Source organism: Manis javanica, chromosome 17, assembly GCF_040802235.1.
Source record: "Manis javanica isolate MJ-LG chromosome 17, MJ_LKY, whole genome shotgun sequence".
NCBI lineage: Eukaryota > Metazoa > Chordata > Mammalia > Pholidota > Manidae > Manis > Manis javanica.
In genome coordinates this window covers 50670385-50678056 of record NC_133172.1, presented here as the reverse complement: position 1 = coordinate 50678056, position 7672 = coordinate 50670385, and the positions used below count along the sequence as shown (strand labels likewise).

The following is a 7672-nucleotide window of genomic DNA, read 5'->3' as shown; positions in this document are numbered from 1 at the left end:
CATGGTAATAAAATGACAAAGTTGACACCATTAGCTGAGTGATTAGTGTGCGGCAGGCATAAGACTCAACATTTTATGTGTGTTAGCCTGTTTGATCCTCTTAATACCCCTGTGAGGTTGATACTACCATCAAACCCATTTTATGGATGGAAAAATTGAGGTTCAGAAAAGTCCACTGATTAGCCCAAATTCACAAAACAATTCAGTGGGACTGATTCCAAAGCTGCCTCCAGCCACCAGGCTGCCATGATCCTGTCGTGATACGATTTGGTCTCTTCTCTGGGGTGGAATTTCAGGTGGTATTCCAAAAGAACTATATTATAATTCCTCTTCCAGGGAGGGGCCCTAAATATTTCACTTGACCCAACAGAAGATTTGTTTAAAAACAGAGGCTGGGACTAAGCCAACCCTTCTTTTTCTTTAGTCTTCAGGATAGGTTTTAAACTTATTCTTATATCCCGTGGGAGTCTGGCTGGATAGATCCCTTGACAGGGGATAGAAATAGCTCTCATAGCCTATTTTTAAGGAAAACGTGATGTCAGAAAATGAGGCCGGCATGGACACCAGGAAGAGAAAAGAATACCCCAGTCTGGAGGATCAGGCACATTTCTAAAGTGCTTACCCAGGAAATGCTCAGCGAAGGAGCTGGGATACTACCGAAGAGACTGAGGTTGGCAAAGACATCACGGGGTGGGTGGGTGGACTGCTTTGTCACCTGTCAAGCATGTTTCTGTCACACTCCTTGTCTTGCCCATAGCAAGCTCAGTCAGGGAAGGGTAAGTGCTGTTGTCCCTACAGCAAACCTTCTTTTCTATCTAAAGAAATAGGGCCTGACAAAATGCACCCGTAAATGCCCGCCTGCCTCTTTCCTGGAACCTCAAGGCACAATGCAGAGGTGTCCAGTAACACTGCAATTTCCCTTGAACTACTGGGTTTTGTTTGGTGCCCTTGTCTGGTAGGTTAGTCTTTTTGACAGTGGTAACTCACCTGGCGTCACATTTCTTTCATTGAGAAACAAGAAGGCTGGGACTCACCTCTCTGATTCCGGCAAAGCTGGACGCTGTCCGCTTGTGCACGGCTAGGTTTCTAGAGGCCGTAAACTGTATCTTCCGAGCTAAGCAAGAGACGAAAGAATAAGAACACTGTTAGGAAGACAATTGGTGAACTTTGGTGGGCCAAGCAGCTGACGAGCGAAATGCTGTTCCCATTCCTCTTCACTTACTTTTCTTGGGTAAGATTTGCATTCTAGGGTTAGGCTTTATCAGTCATTCCCATCTAGGCCAACATCACAAGCAAATGACACAGCTACCTGTATCCATCCATGTTGATAATGCTGTAGAAAAGTGCTTCCTTTAATTGGAAAAGCGGTCTTTAAAAATGCAACTCAGGGCAGCCAACCTCAAGATAGCATCTGATATTAATTAGAAATTACGCAACACTCTTCAGTTCAACTGAAGAAATATATTGGTAGAAGGAGCAGGACAAGAATGAGGAGAATCGAAAGTGAAATCGTGTGTTGATCGAAAGTGACTGCAGCCCCTGCACATCTCCCCAGCCGCTGCGTGTCTGCCTGTCTATCCCAGGAAAGCATGCCGGTGGTGTTAACTACTGAACACTTGTCCTGCTTTCCATCCCCTTTCCCTGGGTAGCTGTGGTGAGCTGGCTGCCGAGATGGAGCCCTGAACCTATCCATCAAGTCTAGGGAAGAGAGAGTTAGGAAGGCAAACATTATCTGGGATCAATATCTTTACAAATCCAAAGGAGACCCCAGCTCCCGAAGGGTTAAGCCAGGGAAGGAAAAGCCATCAGGCTGTTTAGTGAGCTAATGTTTTTATTGATGGGGGAGGCCTTTAAGTCCCTAACAGGAAAAGTGGGGAAAGTGGCAGACTGTTTGGCTGGGAGAAAGGAGAGGCGAAGGAACATTATATGCTTTGTGCTCTTATTCCCCCTGCATTCAAACCCCCGAAATGCATGTAATGCAGAAGACATTCTGTAACCTTGAATAATATTCAACACAAGGTGTTTTCCTTGCTCTTATCCCCCTCCCAAAGTGGAATCCACATCTCCCCCTAACAATTTTGCTATAATGCGCATCTCAGGCTAATGCCTGCACTGAAGAGCACGTCTTAATTTAACAACTGTGTTATAAAGCACATCTCAAGCTAACATTCCTAGGGTAATCCATATTTCAACCTAACTACCCTGACATAACACTTCAATCTAATTCCCCCACTGTAAAGTACACTGCAATCTAACACCCTCATATAATGTACATCTCAGTCCATTATTTTGTATTTTGTAAGCCATATTTTGATATGTCTTTTCCATTAAGGAGCAGAACTGTCTGGAGACAACGGCTATCCTGTGCTGAAAGCTTCCATAGCTCTAACATTGTCCTTTGGTGACAGCTGCTGATGGATATGCTTCTGAACTTTCACCTTTGCCATCCTGGGTTCAACTCTAGCTTGTTTCTGTACTTCCAGCCTTATGCCTCCTGTTGGGAGCAGGGGTGACCAGGGAGGCCTGCTTGGTCCTGATAGGCCTTCTTGCTCGCTAACCAGCAGGGTGGGTCCCTGCAAATGATCAGGGTCTACTTCAGGAGAGGGCCATCTGAGGTCAATGTCAAGGTTAGGGGTCAGGGTGTAGCTGCTGGCTAATAGAGTGTAAGCTAACACTGTTGTCAAATTGCTGGGCTAAATGACAACGTCTGCCTCCTGCTGATGACCTTACCCTGGGGGAGGGGGCCATTGGCTTTATTGGAAACCTGTCAGTCTCAGAGGTGATGGAAGTGGCTGATAACAGCTAAGGATCGTTTGATTGTTGATGGAGAGCCAATTCTGTGGTCTATCCCCGAATGAAAGCCTGCAGAGCTGCTCACTGATGGCCAAATTTTCCACATGTGGTGGATTTCTCTTTCATTTCACATGCAGCTGGGTCACTGTTCAGTTATGGAGGTGGGCTGCAGTGGCTCGTGGACATGGATTTTTCTGGAACTGAGAGGCACTAGAGGCGATGCTGTCACTGACTCCTGGGATGGCACCAACCTCCTACTGCCAGATGGATGGGGCTGATCAGTTCTTGAAAGGAAAGCAATTCAGAATTAATTGAAAATAGATGATGAGGTCCTTCAATTCCAAGGTATTTGGGTGAACATGAGAGAAGGCAATGAATATATGCTCTGGAAGAGATTTAGTATTCTACTTATCAGTATCTCAGCCTCACATTTTCAACCTTTCCCATGGAGGAAGAAGAAACTAGATTTCTTTCTCTACTGGTAGCATATAACTGAGCTAGTAGTGTGTCAAGAAATATTTGAAGAAAAGGAGGCTACTGAAGACTTAGAATTCCAGAATTTTCCAGCATAGTATGAATTCAAGAGAGACAAGTACAGGAGGGAGAGAAAAAAGGATAGAGATAAACAAACAAAAGAAAAAGATCTTTATAAAGACATATGGATCAGGAGGCTCACCAGATAATACAACCCCCCACCCCCCAGAGCAGCCTGCTAAGATACACAATGGAGGACTAGAAAGAATAAATTGGAGAACAGTTTATTGAAATTGCAAGGTTATTCTGCTCCCATGTTAAGTCTTGGAAAAACTCAAATAGCAATGGTAGCACAAATCTTTAAGTCTCTAACTTAATAGAGATGGTGAAGCACCTGGGGGAAGCAAAGTGAGCTTATGAAGTGAACTTGAATGTTTTTTCCTAGAGAAGAATCAACTGAGGGTGACTTACCAATGACCTTCTGTCTATTATAGGACAGAACAAGTCATGTGGCTTTAGACACATCAATATGGTGTGATGGCACAGAGTGAGACTTTGGCTCAACTCCACTTGCGATTTTTCACTTCTTTAAGTCTCAGTTTCCTTCTTTGTTAAAGGGGATCATGCCATTGGCCTTACACAGTTACAGTGAGGATTAGTTCAGACATAGAACCATTAGTAGAGTGATTGACACAAAGTTCACATTCAATATACATTAGTTTCCTTTGCTTTAACCTATGATGGGCATTAATAAATATGGGGGTCTTGGACAATATACCTTCTCTTTGTGGGTAAGCAAGACAACCCCTACTTAGAAAGTTTAGGCAAACTCTACGGACCATAGAGGGAAGGCCTAGACCAGAAGTCAGCAAACTATGGCCCATCACCTACTTTCATAAAGGAAGTGTTACTGGGACGCAGCCCCATTCATTTATTTATATATAGCTGCTTTAGCATGACAACAGCAGAGTTAAGTTGTTGTGGCCTGAAAAACCTAAAATTTTACCATTTGGCCCTTTTCAGACAATGTTTGCTGACCCTTGAACTATAACCATAGAGCACCCTTTCTCTTTTTGTTTAAAACCAAAATGTTATGTGGAAATCCAATATGCAGCTTCCAGCAGCACACATCTCTTCCCAGGGAGCTGAACTCACTCCTGTTTGGCACCAACACTTTATTGCTGGTAGAACTTCTGAAGCAACTTCCATGGTTGCATGTGGCAGTTAGAAAACTGCAGGTGAGGTAATCTCTGGATATGTCTTTAAGGACTTGGAAACTCAGCAATCTCTTAGGAAATTAGAGAATGGCACAGTGAATATGCCTTTGCCTGGCAAATCCTGGGCTTTTTAATTTCTTTTAACTACTAACTGTGTGATGTTGGGCAAGTTATTTAACTTCTCTGGGCTTCCGCTTTCTCATTTTAAGTGAGATAATATATTTAAAGCACTTGAAATAGGGCCTGGCTTACACTTAAGGCTTAGTAAATGCTAATTTCTACTGTAATTGTTTTTATTAATATCTGGGGCCTTCATTTGTATGATGGCGATCATCTGCATACGGTTCTAAATATCCCTAATACATTTTCTGCTTATTAATGCGTTCCGGTGGTCACTCACACACATTTTGTGTACCTAAGTAATCTGTAAATGCCCTGAAGTCCGTGCCATGCTCCCTGCAAAGCTAGCTTCCCTTTGCTCACTCATTTTCGGCAGTTCACGGCGGTGTTTACTGCTCCACACCTTACGTGGAGTTTCGGGGTGACACGCTGCTCAAAACAACTTCCTACTCCTCCATCTACCACGGCTCCGTAATTAATTTTTCAACTAGCAGTTTGGTTTCAGTGCCTATGAAGTAATTAGACCTTAAAGGCTCTTTACTGGGATTTTATCCTGTCAGAAAATGTGAAGGAAACAATAATTATTATTTAATATTTATTGAGTGTCTTCACTGTGATATGCAGATTCCTGGATGTAACCTGCCTTCATGTTGAAGATGTCAGCGCAGCACAGTCAAGCGCGCCTGAGGAAGGCTGTCTGACGGTTCTAGAAGCGCCCAAGGGGAGGCCTGAGTCCTCCAGTCCTGCTTTTTGGGCCGCTGCTCTCGCAAGTGGCGCCATGGGCGGGTGTTGAGATGTTCTTAATGTGTTATCCATATGTGCATCTTTGAAAGTCTGACTTCAAATTAGCAAATGCCAAAGATGGCATTCGATGGTTTCTTGTACCAAGCAGAAGGAGCTCTTTGGGAAGTCATGTTTTCCATCATTGCTGAGAGGATAATGGAATGGACACAATCCAAAATGCCACAGGATTAAGGCTTGAGACTCTTTGACTTTATCCTTTGACTAGAGACTAGTTCAGGCTACCCAGGCCAAGACACAGAGCCGCCTGCCAGAGTGGCAGGTGGACAGTGTCATTACTGGCTGCTAAGGATGTCCTCTTGCAGCTGGAGGCTAGTATGGTCCAGGGACCACCCTTCCCAGGTGAGTGGGTAAGTTGAGTAAGTTGCTTTATCACTCTGAGCCTTGGTTTCCCCATCAGCAAATGACAGTAACAATAGCTACCTCAAAGGATTATTTTACAGATCAAATAAAATAAATACATGACAAAGGTAGTTGCTGTAATTATCATCAATATTATTACAATAGGAAATAAATAGAACCCATAGTTCCTCTTTGTGCTTAAGAATAGCATGGTAGAAATATAAAAGCACATGACATAAAATGGAAAAACACTGACACATCTATATCTGAATAATGTAAATTAAAATATTAGGTAAGAGCTAAAGGTATCTGAGTGACTCAGAGACATGATTTGTCTCATGATTTGATTTAAACAGATTATAAAACCCTGAATGACAGAGGCTGAGTCCATTCTTCTTTGTAGCCCCAGCATTTTCTAGCAAAGAATCTTGCACATTTTAACACTCAATACATATCTGTTGAATTGAACCAAAATTAATTTCTCTGATTAGTGATGTCTGTCACGGGCATAGGAATTGGGGAGTTATGGCACCTAATGCCACATTCTTTTCCATCCCTGGAAAAGGGGTGCTTCCTGGGTTCAGCCTAGTTGCATTCGGCAAGTCTCCAAAAAATCAAAACACTTTTAGGTCTTCCTTAAGTGTTGAGGTCTGACAAAGTGGACTGGGGGGTCTAATTTGAAATCCCTTAAATTCCCATGAAAAGATTTCAATTCCCATGAGCTCTTTGAGTTACATCCAGGAAGAATTCCCTTAATAACACTGGCTTGCTGGGGGCCTACCCAAAGAAACGTGGACTTTCTATTTCTAGTGTTACACCAGTAAATAGACTGGAAAATGCAAAAATGGAAAGAACCGGTGGGGAGGGTATTGGAACCTGTTAGTGAGTGGGCAGCCCTTCTATGCGTGATGGATGCAGGCTGCTGCTACCTCTGAGAGACAGCCTTCTCTCACTCCAGTGGAAGGTATTTTTAGTACATTCTGGGCACCAAATAACTGTTCCTATGTCCTGAGTGATGACGAATTCATTCAAACAACAAGTCAAGATCCTGGGTATCACTCAGCTCCAGCCCAGCCATAGCAGCTAACAAATGCAAAATATAACATGCACCCTGATAGTCTGGCCCTTCCTTTTCTTCCACATGCATATTTAAGAATCTCATTCCATTCCTGGCCGTCAGAGATGGTGACAGTTGTGGGGGTTTTCTAGCTTTATCAAGGGGGATTATTTTTTAACCCAAATTATGTTCCATTGTGAATGTTTAAATCCATATTAAGTCCAGATTAACGCAGGAAGCAGCTTCAAAGGATATCGACAGGGGGAATAAAAATACTAAATGAAATTGTGAAGGATGGGACCCATCCCAAGGAATATTTTCAGACTAGAAAAGAAAGTGGTGTGGCTTGTAAAAGATATTGAAGAAAATTATGTTTCCCAGGGATTGCCGGCCATTTCCACAAATACCCAAACTTTGTACACAACTAGGGCCCGTAGCCCTTTTTTTTTTTCATGATTGGAATTAATAATGCAGATAAACCCGAAATAAATCAGGATTAGCGTTACCCACATCTTGAGGTTTAGGATGCTGTAGGAAAATGAAGAGAGAGAGAGAAAAAAATCTGCCTGGGCTCTGGGTGAGGCGAAGGGGGCTGGAGGAGGGGAGAAGGGAAATACGGGGAAGAGAGGAGCAGCCAAGCGGAGTAATCAAAGACCTAATCGCTCCAGCTCTGCAGACGCGTTCAAAGGCTCTTCCCTGACCACAGGCTGTGCAAGGTCACAAGTGAAATGCAGTCGCCTGGTGGGGGGGGAGGGGAGGGGCGGCTGGGTCTCTGGATGGCGCGGCTCTCAGGCTTTGTTAGGAGGGGACTGGAGCATCTCAGGAAGCAGGTTCAACTTTCGGGTTGTCAGGGGCTATCACTCCCCCT

The 7672-nt window shown here is 43.7% G+C and overlaps 1 long non-coding RNA gene across 2 annotated transcripts in view; it reads right to left on the bottom strand.

Moving 5' to 3' along the window:
• Window positions 1-7672, bottom strand: part of LOC108398792 (uncharacterized) — a 129108-nt gene that overhangs the window by 33998 nt on the left and 87438 nt on the right. The window contains exons 1-2 of one of the 2 annotated variants that reach the window (XR_005063194.2): window positions 1223-1461; window positions 1035-1114 (exon numbers count right to left, since the gene is read on the bottom strand). This is a non-coding gene — a long non-coding RNA (uncharacterized lncRNA). Of the gene's footprint in view, window positions 1-1034; window positions 1115-1222; window positions 1462-7672 lie in introns of those variants that run through there. The other variant, XR_012126698.1, reaches the window with a different exon arrangement.